At 44.9% G+C, this 14,541-nt stretch overlaps 1 pseudogene; it reads right to left on the bottom strand.

Annotated features, from left to right (window-relative positions):
• Nucleotides 1–386: 386 nt before the first annotated feature.
• Nucleotides 387–13,734, bottom strand: LOC136510697 (uncharacterized; annotated as a pseudogene).
• Nucleotides 13,735–14,541: the final 807 nt, after the last annotated feature.

Here is a 14,541-nt window from a genome sequence, read left to right as displayed (position 1 = left end):
ATCAAATTATTAAAATAACAATGCATACTGTGACAAAATAAGGTTTTACAAGAGTAGTTACCTCTTATAGTTTCCCTCTACGACTACATCCTCCATCTTATGAAAATGAACTGTCACATCTTCGATTGGAATTGTAGATAAAAATTTCGGTTCCACGAAGCATATGATACAATCATTCATAAATCCATCTCTAATACGATTTCTCAGTATTGTCTTTACAATTTCATTGCTGAAAAGCATCTCTCCACTGATGCAGTGGTGATAGGAAGAACTAGTATTAGCTTGAGAAGCCGATAAACCAAATGAAAAGCCAAATGTTTTTTTGTACCCACCATCAACCTAGCAAGCTTAGAAATAGTGTTCAAGTTGGCAAATCTTTCATCAGCTCACATATTGTCAATGTAAATATTAAGCTCTCGATCAAGATCCTTAAGTTGTGTTGAGTTGAAATCATCAGGATATGACTTAGCCAACTCTATTAGACTCTCATATTTGAATGTCTCAAAAGAATTCTTGGGATTGAAAGCAGCGATATGAGTAATTAACTGAGAGTTTACCTCATTGAAACGGTCACTAAACTCTGTAAGCTGCAAGTCAATAATTGGGTTCAAGCAATCATATCTATAATGTTGACAGTTAGTGCAATTGGTCTTTTTTCTTGGCCTATGGCGATCAATATATTCCTCATCAATATCCAACTTAGAAATGCCATACTCTTCACAAAAGGAGTATACAATCTACAGCAAACAATCCTAACCATCATCTCTAATTTGCTGAAATTTCTGCTTGTTAACTTCACCTCTAAGATGGCCTCTAGGAAGTCTTTATCTTTCCTCTGCAAGGACAGTGACAAAGAATTTGCATGGCCTAAAATAAGCAACATTAAGTGCAAGTGAAACACAAAGTCAAAATCCTTGAGATAGTCTAGAAGACCACGGGCTTGGCGTCTCTTTGCATCATTTGGACCTTCTTTTTCCACATATTAGAGAACTTCAATAACTTCAGAGAATAGATTGCTTAGGCTCTTAAGGGTTCTATAATGAGAACCCCAACGTGTGTCTCCAGCTTTTTGAAGGGATTGTTTTTTATTTAATGCAGTTTCACTAGTTAGTTGTCCAGTGCCTATGGCTTTTCTAACTCTCTCCTGTTGACTTTCTTGAATCATATCTTTATGTTTACAAGAAGCTCCTGCCACACTAAGCAATAGAGATATCATGTCAAAAAAGTCACTAGCATCATCATTCTTTTTAGCCACTGCGACAATGACTAATTGTAGCTGATGAGCAAAGTAGTGGATATAATATGCTGAGCTATTCTCTCTCTCGATTAAAGCCCGTAGTTCATTTAATTCACCTCTCATGTTGCTTGCTCCATCGTAACCTTGTCCTCTGATTTGCTTTATGCTCAAGCCATACTTAGCAAATAAATTGTCAATGTTAGATTTCAGACATGAAGTCGACGTTTCTTGCACATGAACAACAACAATAAGTCTCTCCTTTATTATCCCAAGCTTATCAACGTACCGTAAGACAACTGCCATATGTTCCTTCCCAGACACATTAGCTGACTCATCCACTAAAAGGCCAAACACATCACCATCAATTTCTTCAATAATAGATTTCACGGTGATCTGCAAAAAACAAGTAAAAATCATTATATACGCCAGAGACTCCTCGGTGCTCGGACATCGCCGCCTACGCCGGGGACTCCTCGGTGCTCAGATCTCGCCGCCTACGCCAGGGACTCCTCGCTCCTTGGTGCTCGGTCATCGCCAGCGACGCCGGGGACTACTCGCTCCTCGGTGCTCGGAATCGCCAGCGACGCCAAGGACTACTCGCTCCTCAGTGCTCAGACATCGCCAGCGATGCCGGTGACTCCTCGCTCCTCGGTGCTCGGTCATCGCCAGCGATGCCGGGGACTCCTCGCTCCTCGGTGCTCGCACCTCGCCAGCTTTGTCGGAGATTCCTCGGTGCTCGGTCATCGCCAGCGACGCCGGGGACTCCTCGCTCCTCAGTGCTCGGTCATCGCCAGCGACGCCAGGGACTCCTCGGTGCTCGGACGTCACCACATGGACGTCGTCAGCTACGTCGGTGCTCGGACCTCGCCGCCTACGTTGAGGACTCCTCGGTGTTTGGACATCACCGCCTACGTCGGGGATTCCTCGGTGCTCAGACATCGCCGCCTACGCCGGGGACTCCTCGGTGCTCGGATGTCGCCGCCTACGCCGGAGACTCCTCGGTGCTCTGTCATCGCCAGCAACGTCGGGGACTCCTCGCTCCTCGGTGCTCTATCATCGCCAGCGACACTGGGGACTCCTCGGTGCTCGAACATCGCCACATGGATGTCGTCAGCTACGTCGGTGCTCGGATCTCGCCGCCTACGCCAAGGACTCCTGAGTGCTCGGACGTCACCACCTATGCTGGGGACTCCTCGGTGCTCGGTCATCGTCAGCAACGCTGGGGACTCCTCGCTTCTCGGTGCTCTATCATCGCCAGCAACGCCGGGGACTCCTCGGTGCTCGAACATCGCCACATGGATGTCGTCAGCTACGTCGGTGCTCGAACCTTGCCGCCTACACCGAGGACTCCTCGATGTTCAGACATTGCCGCCTACGTTAGGGATTCCTCAGTGCTCGGACATCGCCGGCTACGCCGAGGACTCCTCGGTGCTCGATCATCGCCAACAACGTCGGGGACTCCTCGCTCCTCGGTGCTCTGTCATCGCCGTCGACGTTGGGGACTCCTCGCTCCTCGGTGCTTGGATCTTGTTACGTCTCGTCGGTGTGCTATCAAGCTGCTCCATGCTGTTTGGATCATGGTGCTGATCTTGGGCAGCACGTCTGGGGTCTTGATACGCACATGTCGGACGACGTCGATAAGCTTTTAGACTTCTTTTTCTTTGACCCTGCTACAAGATTCATTTTTCATCTTCCAGCAGGCTCGAGGACTAAGTGGGCACACTTCACCTTGCGGTGAATGTTCTTGTTCTCATCTCGAGGCTATGCTCGGGGACTGGCTGCCGGCTTTGCTGGACTTCTACTTTCTGACCCTGGCACCACGTGACTACGTCACCTACTGTCAGGCTCGGGGACTAGCTGTGGGGGTACATGATGAGGACATCACCACGCTGGACACACCGACGCCATGGTCTTCCCCAAGTTGCAATTCATTCCCAACTCAGCTGCCACGTCACCCTCGGATTCAGCAGACACATCGTTACTATTTTGATCATAACTTTCTCATACGACATCGAAACGGGCCGTTCTTGGATGCGTTGGAAAGGGGACGATGACGCCGTCGTTTTGGATCTAGTCCCAGCTCCAGAAGGTCCATGGATCATTCTGTGTGACCATGGCAAGGTGCTACGTCACCTATTTGGGCCAACTTGGCCATGTATCGTGTCGGGCCTTAAGCCCAAGTTGTGGGCGCCCAACCCCTGGCCGTCCCCAACCCTAGGTCGAGTCTTAGACTATAAACATAGCCGCCACCGCTGCTACACAATTGGGTTTTGTTTAGAGTTTAGTTTTCCATCAAGAAACTGAATCATTCATTGTAACTGTGGTGACAAATCCTTTTACAGTGATCCAGGACCCCCATTCTTGATCTCCTCCACTGTGTCGATTAGTCCTTTGGAACCGAGTTCTTGAATCCTCTATTGATATTCACGTCATTCATATTTGCAATTTCAGATTGCGTGTTTTACCTTCTTGCTTGTGCTCTTCGATTCGCTTGTAGGAAAAGCCTTCTTGGCAAGGTCAATCAAGTTGTGCTTGGTTGATAACCAACGGAGCAGTGGTGTAACGGTTGCAGGGTTCGAATCGCGTCTGATTTAAAGCCGGATCGCCAACGTCGAGATCTCCACAAAATCGAACTTACCGGCTACCTCTCGGAAGATCGGGCCTGTACTCATCAATTGGTATCAGATATTTTAGGTTTACCGCGAGGTATAATCTCGTTTGCCTTAGATTCATATTTGTTTATTACCTAGAGTCCACCAAAAGCCCAAAAATATTTCAATTTCTGATGTCCTATCGCCCTTTGTGCCTTTGCAATTTTGTTTCAGATTCGTGTTGTTGAGTTTGTGTCCGTGGTCGAGTCTTGTTGTTGGTTTAGGATTGTGTTCGTGGTCGTAGTTCAATCACCCGTTGCTGTGATTTTTGTTTTCCGCCGCTATCTCATCCACCGTTTCCAAACAACAAGTCAAAGCCACCACATTACTCGACTTGCCCCGCTAGCCGCCTTGTGTAACTTCTCGCCGCCGCGCAAACCCTAGATAGGTTGCCAGCCGCTCTTATTTTGCCTGCATCGCAGCCCTCCTTACATCATCAGGCGAATACCTACTGCTGTTAGTCACAGTGATGATCCTGTGATCGGTGTTAGAGTTTAGGGACGCTTTGCCCTAACTGCCGCCACCGTGTTGTGCCTTCCGGAAAACATACCTTGAGATACCTTCGGTAAAACAGGCATAACTTTTCGCTCGTTTATCAAAAAAATCTGAAATTTTTTTAGCAGCTTCTTGACACCATTTGGATCCGACCCAAACTAGCTATGTCCTGTTTGGTTTCCTCAGAGTTGCCAAAAAAAATTGGGAAAATATAGAAAAAAAATTGTCAAAGTTTTTGCACGCTTTTTAGAGAACGTGCTGAATTTCTGTAGACCACATCCCACCTCAGTTGTAGGTGCCAATTTTTATGGTTGCATCTTTTGTGATCCTTGTTCAGAGAAAAGTATAAAAAAAATAGTAAGAAAAAAAATTGTTTCCTACTAGTGCCTTTTGGAAAAATCCGGGAAAAAATTCAGGAAAAAGGAGAAATCCGGGCTATTTGGTTGTTCTGTGAGTTCTTTCGATCGTCCTTTGTTTTCACCTTGTTGCGCTACGTCTCGACACGTCTTAGCCAGCACCTGTGATTTGTACTTTGGATCCGGATTGAACAATCGTTACTCTGCACTCGTTAATTGCTAATCCTTGCTGTCATATTGTGTGCCTACCCATAGCTCTACATATTCTTCTGTCAGCACAGGTTCATCTTGCAACTGTTACCCACGCTTAACAATAGATTGCTTCGCCACTTTGGTTTTGCTCCTGTTTGGCGTTGGTAAGAATACAGGCAAGACGGTGGTAAGCCGCTTGTGATTTTGCATTCCACTTTCACCACCATCACCACCACTTGTTTCCTTTTAGTTGATAGGGATAATACTTTGGTGTTGTCTTTTTCTATCTTTTAACCATGGCAGGAACTCCGACATACTTCAATGAGTGCGTGTCTAAGGGCGAGCTTGCAACGTTCATGACTGAACAACGCAATCTTATGACCGAGCTGACGCGCAACGTGAACAATCTGGTCACCCGCATTGAACAGCTTGAGCAACGCCCTCCGCCTTATCGTGCTGATGATGAAGATGCGGATGCTTTTGGTGATGAAGATGCGTATACTGACGGTGGTGCCCGTCGCCGCCTCAACTTCAATCGTCGCGGTATGGCAGGTAATAATCATGGTAATAATAATCCTTTTGCTAAAATTAAATTTAGTCTACCTCCTTTTGCTAGTAATGTTTATCCAGAGGCATATTAGATTAGGAGCTTGCTGTTCAACAAAAATTTGATTCTCATAATGTTCCTGCTGAGCATAGAGTTAGACTTGCTACTAGTGAGTTTACTAATTTTGCTTTGTTCTGGTGGAGTGATCTTTGCAATGCCAATAATGCTGCTGCTGTGCCACAAACTTGGAATGTTTTAAAGCAATATATGACATCTCGTTTTGTTCCTCCTTATTACCAACGTGATTTATGTTTGAAACTACAAACTTTAAAACAAGGTGATAAAGGAGTGGAAGCATACTATCAAGAATTGTTTATTGGTTTAGCACGTTGTGGTATAAATGAAGATGATCATGATGCTAGTGCTAGATTTTTTGGTGGTTTAAACCATGATATACAGAACATACTTGATTACAAAGAATGGCGCAATTTTTCCCAATTGTATCATCTTGCTATTAAGGCAGAACGAGAAGTACAGGGACGCAAACAACACCAGCCTTTCAGGTCTAACAATGGGAGGAATTTTCAGCAGCGTTCCAAGCCGGAGACACCCAAGATTCCTGTTGCACCACAGCCATCTACACCTCCATTTTCTTCCGGGGTAAGTAAATTGTCTAATGTGCAGTTTCCACAGCTAAAGAAAGGTGGCACTCCGGGTGCTTCTACTAGCTCCTCCTCGTCTAGCTCTAAAATCATTTGCCACCGATGCAAAGGCATGGGACATGTCATGAAGGAATGCCCCAGTCGTCGCGCTTTCATTGCTACCGAGGATGGATATGTAAGTGCTAGTGATGTTGAAGATGATTTAGCCCTTGCTGCTAACATTGATGCAGATCCCACCGAGGGCGATCAAGACAAGGAGGCCATCACCATTGACTCTGTGGCTGCTGCCGCGGACTATCCTAGCCTTCTTGTGCAGCATGTGTTGAGTACACATGTGGGACATGAAGAAGAGATGAAGATCCAACGCCACAATTTGTTCCACATGTATCTCATTGTGCAGGGTTGTCGTGTTCTCACTATCATTGATAGCGGGAGTTGCAACAACTTGGTGAGTTCAGATTTGGTTGACAAGCTTGGCTTGACCACACGACAACATTCGTATCCATATAAACTTCAATGGTTCAATAATAGTGGTAAGACTAAGGGAACTAAATCAGCATGCATTAGCTTTTTCACAGGCTCTTATCATGATACTGCTGATTTTGATGTTGTCCCTATGCAAGCTTGCTCCATTTTGTTAGGTCGCCCATGGGAATTTGATAATGATGCTTTACACCATGGTAGAACTAATACATACACTATCATACATAAGGACAAGAAAATTACATTGCTGCCTTTGTCTCCTACGGATATTATTAAACATGCTAATGAGATCAAAAATAAACCTCCAACAGACATTGCTAAACATAATGGGATTAAGTTAAAAGGAGTTGCTTTTCTTGCTACAACTTCTGCTAACACTGAGTTATGTGATAATCCTGATGCACCATGTTATACTATGTTTTGTCAACCTTTTATGTCTGGTGCATTGCCTGCTGTCACTAACCTTTTGCAGGAGTTCATTGATGATGGGATGGAGTCGAGGACGACTCCAATTCTAGAAGGAGGGGATGATGAGGACATCGCCAAGATGGAGTCGAGGATGACTCCAATTCGAGAAGGGGAGGATGATGAGGACATCGCCACGCTGGACACACCGACGCCATGGTCTTCCCCAAGTTGCAATTCATTCCCAACTCAGCTGCCACGTCACCCTCGGATTTAGCAGACACGTCGTCACTATTTTGGTCATAACTTTCTCATACGACATCGAAACGGGCCGTTCTTGGATGCGTTGGAAAGGGGACGATGACGCCGTTGTTTTGGATCTGGTCCCAGCTCCAGAAGGTCCATGGATCATTCTGTGTGACCATGGCAAGGTGCTGCATCACCTATTTGGGCCAACTTGGCCATGTATCGTGTCGGGCCTTAAGCCCAAGTTGTGGGCGCCCAACCCCTGGCCGTCCCCAACCCTAGGTCGAGTCTTAGACTATAAACACAGCCACCGCTGCTGCTACACAATTGGGTTTTGTTTAGAGTTTTGTTTTCCATCGAGAAACTGAATCGTTCATTGTAACTGTGGTGACAAATCCTTTTACAGTGATCCAGGGCCCCCATTCTTGATCTCCTCCACTGTGTTGATTAGTCCTTTGGAACCAAGTTCTTGAATCCTCTATTGATATTCGCATCATTCATATTTGCAATTTCAGATTGCGTGTTTTACCTTCTTGCTTGTGCTCTTCGATTCGCTTGCAGGAAAAGCCTTCTTGGCGAGGTCAATCAAGTTGTGCTTGGTTGATAACCAACGGAGCAGTGGTGTAACAGTTGTAGGGTTCGAATCGCGTTTGATTTGAAGCCGGATCGCCAACGTCGAGATCTCCACAAAATCGAACTTACCGGCTACCTCTCGGAAGATCGGGCCTGTACTCATCAGTACAACCCCCGGTATCCTCAAGACAAGACATGGGCCGCACCATCAGAGGTGGCCCAGCCTAGAAGATCAAAGCGTGCATGGCGCTGCTCGATGTGCACCCAAGATATTGTATAGCAACAAATAGGCTACTTTTCTTGTAATCCTGCCCCTCTAGAGTATATAAGGAGAGGCAAGGGTCCCCTAGCAGACAAGATACATCAGGATCGATTAGATCTCATTTACACACAGCAATACAATCAGACACAGGACATAGGTATTACGCCTTCACGACGTCCAAACCTGGATAAAATCTCATTTCTGTCTTGTGTCACCATCTCGTTCGTAGCTTGCGCACCTGTCTGCCGATAATCTACTACCTTGAGCATACCCCTAGGTAGACCGCTGACCATATTTCGTCGACAATAATATGACAACCTTTTCTTACCTAAGCAAAACAATTCACAATATCCCTTTGAATTTCTAGAGCAATCTTCTTATTATTTTTAGGAGCATTACTTCCAACAGCTTTCTTTACTTTGTCATTTTCATCTACCAAAAGTTGTACTAACTCTAAAAAATTCCCCTTATTGGTGGAATCCACTGATTCATTGTGGCCACGAAAAGCTAAACCCTGATGCAATAAATATCGGACAACTTTAATAGATGTCTTGAATTCAAAGTAGATGCTGGTCTTTAGTGATATCACTCTGCTTGTTTAAAGCATCACCAATCGATTGTCCGGGCTTCAACAAATTGTTGCATCTCTTCACAGCCGTGTTATGAAAACTATTACATTTGCTACCTACATGATCTCGAAGCCTATTAGATTTGTTCCAGCCATCCCAACCATCTATTACAAATGCATCATTCCCACCTTGGCCCTTGTTGCAATCTCTAAACAAGTAACAATATAAACAAAACACCTATCCATCTTTTCACTGTACTCTAGTCAACCATATTTAGTGAACCATTCATGTTGACACCATCATGGAAAACCCACTATCATTGTCATTGGAAACATAAAACCAAGTGGTGGCTTACAAGGACCTCTAGTCAAATATTTTCGCCTTATGTCATTTTGCAATTTGTCGCCTATGTAATATGATATTCTCCTTCTATCTATGGGATCATATGGAAGCTCATCAAAATTTACCTCCTCTCGTGAGATCCGTGAAGTGCACTGAATAGTACAATTCATGTTTGATGCAGTGCCATCTCCATCTCTGTTAATACGGGACCCACATGATACCTCACAAGGAAGGGAGAAGACCTAGTCTAACTAGGATTCTTCCCATGTAATCTTAATAGTAGTAGTATTATTATGTAATCCTACTAGGAACTCTCATTGTAAATCGACTAGGACTCTAGCCTTCTGACTATATAAAGGAGGGCGGAGTTCCTAGAGGAAAAAACAACACACAACGCAACACAACACTTTACAATTAATCCAACGCAAAGGCTAACACCGACTGGACGTAGGGCTATTACTCGATCACGGTCGAGGGTCCGAACCAGGATAAATTGACTGTCTCTTGCGTTTACCGTCGAGTTCTGCATATGCTGAAGCCCAAACAAACTGCCCTGGGTACCCCCGTGGCAGGCTATCGGTGGTGAAACATCGATAGCTAGCACGCCAGGTAGGGGCTTTCGATGAATTTGCATCCGAGAGCTCAATGGACCTCGACAACATGATCTTCTCGACAGGATCGACCTTCATCTTCGGTTCATAGATCTACGAGGTAGGCGACGATGGCAAGCTCCAAAGCTATCTCCTCGAAGATTCGGATCGCCATGAAGACCTTTTTATTTCGGCGACTACGATAGATCAACTCACCAGAAGATTCACGTAGCTTGTGATGTCCGATCCAACTCAGATTTCGTGGCTTTGCACATCCGACTCAAACTCAGGCTCCGCATCCAAGATGGAGTCTTACCCGAGTTCTTTTGGGAAATCGAGTTCTTTTCTAGTGGGGCTCTAGAACATGACCTCGGCCTATCAAGGATACAACTCAAAGTATACTCAGAGTTCTTTCAAGAAGTCAGAACACTTTTCGTTCGGACTCCACAACATTGCAAAATCTTATCAGGCATGGCTCGAAGGATCCCTCGATCCAATGCTGAGAATGCCACTAAAAGGAGCTCAGGAAGGCCTCATACTAACTATAACATCTCAAGACTGCATCGTCCACTGGCCAGGTTCTGTTCCTGAAGACAGCGGTACCCAACTAATCGGCACGATGGCTATAGCAATTCTACCCTACCAAGAAGGAGACTTGATCTACGACCTTGAAGCCTCTACTAAAATCATCAACAAATCCGATAGTGTGGAAACCAACACCAATAATAGAACAATTCACACACAAGAAGTATTCATGGTTCGCCATCCTCAATCACCTCTAGTCCCCCCAGAAGCACCCGACATCATATCATCGGACAAATCTGAGTCCAACATATCACCCTTTATCTAGGGGCACGATGGTGAGACTGAGAGTCAGAGGCAAGCCAAAGAAAGAAGAAACAAATTGAAACAAGGATGCCAACGCCGTGCTAGGCAGCGCAAGGAAGCTTGGATTAAATATGAGTCAGACTTGGCTGAGTATGACAGAAGAAAATCAGAACAAGAAGTCAAAGAAAGACGCACAATGAATACACCCTACAGTAGAATCCGAGAAGCACTAGAAGAACTCGGAGTGACATCACTTCCCAGTGAAAAACAGGAACAACTCTGAGACCTCCTCCAGTCAGCAGCCCTAAGGATGCATGATGGAAGAGCCCGCTCAAGACTACCTACCAGGTCAACATCTCATAGGAAGGAAGATCAAAACCAAAAGAAGTCCGCTTTCGAGAGACTTGGGCCAGGCGAAAGCCACAACAAAGAAAGTAGAAGGGACCATAGTCAAAATTACCAAATCGAACAACCAAGCAAGATCAGAAGCAAAGCACCTATTCAGACATCCCCGTAGGACTACTCTTGCCAAGACGATAGTTGGCAGGAAGGAGGTGCCGAATCAGAATACAAAGAAGGCGGAACGCATGATAGATTCCCCTGTTTTGCAAACAGACTTGCTTCAATACGACTGCCTCACAAGTTCAAGCCGTCCAACCACTCTAAATATGATGGCAAGACCAAACCAAAGCAGTGGCTTAGAATTTACTCATAGTCGATTGAACTAGTCAGAGGAGACGACGATATCAAGACCTTATTTTTTCCCATGGCATTGGAAACCATGCCCCTCCAATGGTTCGACGAATTAAATCTAGGGTCAATCAGAAATTGGGAAGACTTGCAAAGAGTTTTCTGTGGAAATTTCATGGGTATCATTACGCACCCCATCACCCACGTAGAATTAAAAGGACTCAAGCAGAAAGGAGGCGAAACTCTCAGAAATTACTATCGATGATTTGACGAACTACGTGCCCAAGTACATGACATCACCGAACGAGAAGTAATAGAAGCCTTCTCTCACGGAATTATGGCTAGATGGCAATTTCAAGACTTCTGCAAAGAAAACCTGAGAAGCAATGAAGAATTTAGATGCACAGTAGAAAAGATGATTACTGCAGAGGAGAAGACACGAGAAAGGTTCCCGGATAAAAACAATCAAGACAACTTGGATAAGCAAAATCATCGAAACATAAGACATCAGGAAAGAAAACATGGACCAGACAACACCGTGGCAATGGCTGATAAATCAAGAAAGTTTTCCAAACCCAGAGGGTATGATGACATTGAAAATATGCATTGCATTTTGCATCCTAAAGGAAATCACACCACTTGAAACTGCTACACATTCAATGAGCGATACACGAGAAAGGATAATAAGGTAAACACTAAGGAAGATAATCAGAAAAAAGATGAAGACAACCACGAAGGAAAGGGATTCCAAAAATCTAGGGGGACAGTAGCAGTAATCTTTGCTGGAGCTCCAGATTCTAGAAGTAAGCATCAAGAAAAGCTAGCTCTTCGAACTATCATGGCAGCAGAACCGGCTACTCCAAGATATCTCAATTGGTCACAATATCTAATCCAATTTTTAAGAGAAGACCAATGGACTAGCGTAGGGAATATGGGCCATTACCCACTAGTTCTAGATCCAACTATCACTGGCATGACTGTCACTAAAGTACTAATTGATGGGGGAGCCGGACTCAACATTATCTTTTCAGAGACGCTAAGGAACATGGGACTACAACTCGATGGGTTGATTACACCAACAAGCACCCCTTTTTATGGAATAGTACCCGACAAGGCAGCTATGCCACTTGGACAAATCACTCTACCGATTACTTTTGGCACTCCCTCAAACTACCGAACAGAGTTCATCAAGTTTGAAGTTGCAGACTTCGGTTCATCATATCATGCAATCCTCGGGAGCCCAGCACTAGCAAAATTCATGGCAATACCGCATTACCCATACCTATTGCTTAAGATGCTAGGGCCTAACGGTGTCCTTTCCCTTCGAAGTGATTTGAAGTGCGCTTTTGACTGCGACATTCAGGCAATTCAAATTGCAGCCAAGGCATAAGCCACCAATGGTAGAAAAGAAATAGCCACTATTGCCGTAGAAATGAGCCTAGAAGAACTAGAGATACCGGCTAAAAAGCCCAGCATCCTCGCACCACCAAAAGAAGCCGACGTCAAGCAAATCGACCTAGGCACCAGTGATCCCTCCAAAACGACAACCATCAGCGTCCGCCTCTTGGCAAAACAGGAACTCGCGCTCACCAACTTTCTTTGGGACAACAAAGATATCTTCGCTTGGAAGCCGGCCGACATGCCAGGTGTTCTAAGAGAGTTAGCTGAACACAGAATCGATGTCAATGAAGGATCAAAGCCTATGAAGCAACGACTATGATGATTCTCACCCGACAAGATGGCAGCAATCAAAAAGGAAATCACAAAGCTAATGGTAGCCGGATTCATCAGAGAAATCCTTTATCCAGATTGGCTGGCAAACCCAATTCTAGTACAAAAAAAGAACATGGAAGAGTGGCGCATGTGTGTAGACTACACAGATCTCAACAAACACTTCCTGAAAGATCCATTTGGGCTACCATGCATTGACCAGATAGTTGATTCGACAGTAGGATTTGTCCTATTATCATTTCTTGATTGCTATTCAGGATATCACTAGATTGCATTAAAAGAACAAGACCAGAGCAAGACATCTTTCATCACTCTGTTCGGTGCCTACTGCTACAAGACCATGTCGTTTGGACTCAAGAATGCTGGTGCCACATACCAAAGAGCTATCCAAATGTGCCTTGGTGATTAGATTGGCGAAAATATAGAAGCATATGTGGATGACATAGTAGTAAAAACAAAGAACCCAGACACACTAATTGAAGACTTAAGGCAAACCTTTGAAACCTGAAGAGGTGGAGGTAGAAATTGAACCCAAGCAAGTGTGTATTTGGAGTTCCTTCAGGGCAACTACTAGGTTTCTTGGTCAGTCATTGTGGAATCAAAGCCAGCGCCAAGCAAATTCGAGCCATAACAGAGATGGACCCTCCTCAAAGTGTCAAGGATGTGTAGAAACTAACAGCCTACATGGCGGCCCTCAATCGCTTCATATCAAGACTCGGTGAAAAAGGGTTACCTTTCTTTAAACTATTAAAGAAGACAGACAAGTTCGAATAGACAGAAGAAGCCAACGAAGCTTTCAAAACACTCAAGACATACCTCACAACCTCACCCGTTCTCACACCTCCAAAGAAATACGAAGACGTGATGTTGTACATTGCGGCAACTTCTACTGTGATCAGCACAGCGATAGCCGTAGAAAGAGAAGAAGAAGGGCGCGTATATAAAGTACAATGACCCATATACTACATCAGCGAGGTACTATTTGAATAAAAAATCTGGTACCCGCATGTGCAAAAACTACTCTACGCCCTCCTAATCACTTCATGCAAGCTTCACCACTATTTTGAAAGCCACAAGATTACTGTGGTGACAGATTTCCACTTAGAGACATCCTACACAATAAAGACGCAACAGGGCGCATATCTAAGTGGGCAGTTGAACTTGGTGCTCTGAATATCGATTTCACCCCATGGAAGGCAATCAAATCTCAAGCCCTTGCTGATTTTGTGGCTGAGTGGACAGAGATTCAACAACCCATGCCAAATACCATCCTTGACCATTGGAAGATGTACTTTGATGGATCACTCAAGCTAGGTGGAGCCGGTGCAGGCGCTCTCTTCATTTCTCCAGACGGAAAACAACTCAAGTATGTCCTTCAAATACTATGGCAAGCCACAAACAACGAAGCAGAATACGAAGACCTCATCCATGGACTCTGAGTAGCAATTACCCTTGGAATCAAGCGATTACTCGTATATGGTGATTCAGCAATAGTCATCAACCAAGTCAACAAAGATTGAGACTGCACCAAAGAAAATATGGGCGCTTACTGCGCTGAAATACGAAAACTCAAAAAACATTTTCAAGGATTGGAAATTCTACATGTTCTGCGCGATTCTAATATTGTAGCAGATGTCCTCGCCAAGCTTGGATCAGACAGGGCAAAGGTCCCACCCGGCGTA

The sequence above is a fragment of the Miscanthus floridulus genome, chromosome 16, assembly GCF_019320115.1.
Source record: "Miscanthus floridulus cultivar M001 chromosome 16, ASM1932011v1, whole genome shotgun sequence".
Taxonomy (NCBI): domain Eukaryota; kingdom Viridiplantae; phylum Streptophyta; class Magnoliopsida; order Poales; family Poaceae; genus Miscanthus; species Miscanthus floridulus.
Note: the sequence above shows the minus strand (reverse complement) of the source record. Positions and strands in the feature narration are given on the sequence as shown.